The following is a 4,120-nucleotide window of genomic DNA, read 5'->3' as shown; positions in this document are numbered from 1 at the left end:
TTATAAGTATCGGAACAAAGCAACATAATTACAAACATAATCGTTGCCTTAACACTTAGCCAAAAATCGTTTGCAATGAACGACCCCCTGAAGTCTGAAACCTATGCATATGACCAAATGTTGTGTTTCCTCCCTTGCCAGTTCTTTACTGTAGCTATACCTTTAGCTGCGCTTGTTTTTTAGCCCTTTCTGCCTTCAGTCGTGTCTTCAGTGAGTAAAAGCTGGGTTGAGATCAGGCGACTGACTTGGCCAGTGAAGAATATCCCATTTCTTTGCCTTAAGAAACTTGTAGGTATCTTTTGCTGTATGTTTGGGGGTCATTATCCCACTGCAATATGACGTTTCTGAGCAGAGAGTATGGTCCTGTACACTTCCAAAGTCCTCCTACTACTTTTGTCAGCAATAAACAGTAGTGACCTCCACCATGATTGACAGATGATGAGATAATGATTTGGATCCTGAGCTGCTCCTTTGTCTTCTCCATACTTCTCCAGCATTCATTCTGGTACAAGTTAATATTGGTTTCATCAGTCCAAAGTTTTCTGTTCTGTCTTTACCAGTGCTTTGCAGCTTGTTGTGAAGCCTCTATAATTTATTCCTGAAGCTGCATTTTGACTGTAGACTTTCCCAATAACATGTTCATCTCCTCAAGAGTCTTCTGGACTTGGCTGGATGATGTGAAAGGTTCTTCTTTATCATGGAAAGACTTCTGCTGTCTTCCATTTTAATTGTTTTCCAGGCCTTTTTGCTATTGCTGAGTTGCCAGTTAAACCACTCCCAGTGGTTTTGCTATCTCTCTGGTGGAGACCAGTGAAGGCTTCACTTGCATAAACGTCTCTCATGTTGACACTTCCAGTGAACAACCACGAAATGCAAATGTAACACTCAGAATCACCTCCAGGCCTTTTATCTGAATAACAAGGAAGCAGGACACACCTGACTGTGCTTAGTCCTTTATCCATGAACCTAACTGTATAACATACATTTAAATTAAATATAAATGTAAAACAATTATTTCATGTAAAAGTTCTGCTTGTTCTTTTTTACAGTAACAGCACTTCCAGCACCATCACCTTCGACACCAAAAGGCATGTTAAGGGTGTGTGTGTGTGTGTGTGTGTGTGTGTGTGTGTGTGTGTTGGTGGTAACCAAGAAAAACACACAGCTCTTAAACCACCTGAATACTTCCATACAGTAGGCAACTGATTCAAATTTAAAGCAAAGTACAGAATATATGAAACACAGCTTCATATATAACTAACTTTGTTTTAAAAATTCGAAAAATAATGTGGAAAAAAAAGAACTTTGAAAAGGAATTAGTTATAAAACTACAACCACAACTTAAAAGGTGAATGGAAGCGGCATTTTTAGACAGTTTTTAACCTCATCATCATCAGAACATCATCCAATATATGTGTAGCTCAGGAAATCTTGCTCCACCTTAATTTGATATTTAATTGATGCCCACCCTTAAATGCAGGAATGTGTATGTAGTGTAAGCTCATAATGGTAAAAAATAAAATAAAATTGGTTTACAACAGATAACTGTATATCTGTTGTCAATTTAAGTTGTCTTGTCCATCGATGTTTATGTCTTTAGTAATGAAAAAAAACAGGACAGAGACGTAACAAATAAGGCCAATGGCATTTAGCAAACTATATGTAAAACACACATATTAGGGGAGTTTTTAGTCGGGGCTAACATTCAAATACAACACACTGCCAGGAAATATCCAGAGAGTGTTTGGTCCCTAACGGTAGAGAATGCAAAGTGGGACCTAAAGTGGCCATATGTGCTACTTAGTTGATCTTAAGTCTCCCTTTGGTTCTTAGGAAAGAAATGAATAGTTTATTTTTAGGAGAGAGGCTAATGTGCTACTTTATATCTGCTGTCAATTTAAGTTGTCTTGTCCAAAGAGGTTTATGTCTTTAGTAATGGAAACAAACTAAAAGAACAAAGAGGACAGAGACGTAACAAATGAGGCCAATGGCATCTAGCAAACTATATGTAAAATACATTTTCCCCAAAATAGGAAGTAAACCTGACTCACAAATCGCTCATAGGTATCTCATAGGTATTGGTGTCACGCAAAGTTTTTTATGGCACATGGAGAGTTTTTTATAGACACAAACAAACAAATACATCTGTGGGTTTTTCTTTTTAGCGCATCCATCAGATGTAACTTCCACTAGTTTTTAATTTTGCTTTGTGTGTAAAATACATGTGACAGCTACACAGCTGCTCCATTTAACAAACATGTCTTGAATATGTAACACAGCATGTGAACATCTCTACGTTTCTACGTATCTATGTTTCTGATAAATGTTATTTCTATTACACACAGTCCTGTGTGCCAGCTATTACTTTACTGACCCGGTTAAACTAGCACATAAGATATGAGTATCTGTTATAGCTGATTCATTTTGAAAGTTAATATTAAAACTTTTAATATACTTCATATTAAGTTTTATTGACATTGGGCTGCAGTTGAAGTTGCTAAATACTAAACTAAAAAAAAACTAAACAGTGGCAAAGAAATACATTATTAATCTAAAATGATATAACATACACTTTAATAATACACATATCCATGTAACAAACAAGCACCATTTAACATAGTGTATCAATAACAACACTGTGCCGTTTAGCATGTGGCTATTTTTGGGTTGCACAGGCCCGTTGATTGTACTCTTTGTCAAAAGCAACAATATCTTCTGGCGCTGGAGTTTGGCTGCACTATACTGCTTGACATGATTCTACATGAGGAACCGCAATGGTCACTATACTCAAAGTCTGGGTCCCTATGTGGCTTAATGAAGCCAGTTTGTTTAAGAGATGCTCTTTAGTCTGAGAATGCTCCAGAACTTCACACATAGAGCATATTTCCACCGAAACATGTTTATAAAGAGTTACATATTGTAGCTGTAATGGTTCTCATAATATCGTAATGTGTAATTAATAATACACATAAAGCAGTGTTGTTCTGCAATTTTCTGTGGAGCCATAAAACAGGACAATGTCGAGAAATACTTAAAAGCTTGAGTAAACTGAAAATGTCAGGAATTAAGTTAAGTTAAATTCAGTTAAAAATACAGTTAAAATACCATTACGAGAAAAAATATTGGCTTAGTCAGGAACACTGACTAAGCCAGAGCTGTGTGCTCACATTAAACAGATGATAAGTCTTTTGATTTAAAATAGACTTTATGAGATTGTTTTATTGTTAATTGGGGAAGCCCAGGTGTCTTTTAGGGGAGCTGTGTCTCTCTACTAAAACAGTTTTACAGACAGAGCAGCAAATTAGCTAAAGCTGCCGGTTTCACTCTGGTTTCACAGAGAGAAGGGGCACGGCTCTAATGCTTTATCATATTTACATCATATCACATTATTTTGCATTAGAAAAGATTAATGGGAAAGAAGATGCAAAGAAATAGGTGCTGTAGCAGAGCTGCATCGTTGCTCATAGCTGAACGATGGTCGTGGATGATCCCACTGTGGCTGGTTTGGTAAATCTGACTATACATTTATCCACAGTCACTCACTGACCAATTCATTGGGTACATTTGATTAATAATCTTGTTTTGGTTTCAGTTGTGACATTGTTTTGCCACAGACTAACTCATATTTATTGCCTGTGCTATTTTTTTTTTTTTTAGAAGGTTACAATGTGTCACCCAGTGTCTCCAGAGCCTCTCAGATCTTTGTTGACGGCCTAAGTGCTCAGCAAACATAGCTAAACCTTTGTTGCTCTTTATTGTTAAAGTTAAAGGTATGGAGACGAAATTAAATCTGAAGCACAATATGGCAACACGGAACATTTTAAAATAATGAATAGTGTTTGAAGGTATTGTCAAGGATTCAGTCATGACATATTTTATCATTCTCAGCTAAATTTCACTCATGTTTCCCTCATATGTCTATCAAGTGTTTGCTATCAGCAAACATCGTGTGGCAGTCCAGGCTTTGCAAATGGAGCAATACGTCCAGTATGTGGATTTGACTGGTTAATTCCAGCAAAGAGGGACAAGGAGAGACAGCATAGCAGAGAGAGAGAGACAGAGAGAGAGAGAGAGAGACAGAGAGCAGGAGATGGCAGATAGTAGTTGCCAGCTACGTAGT

The sequence above is a fragment of the Channa argus genome, chromosome 17 (genome assembly GCF_033026475.1).
Source record: "Channa argus isolate prfri chromosome 17, Channa argus male v1.0, whole genome shotgun sequence".
In the NCBI taxonomy this organism is placed as follows: domain Eukaryota; kingdom Metazoa; phylum Chordata; class Actinopteri; order Anabantiformes; family Channidae; genus Channa; species Channa argus.
This window is presented reverse-complemented; position numbering follows the sequence as displayed.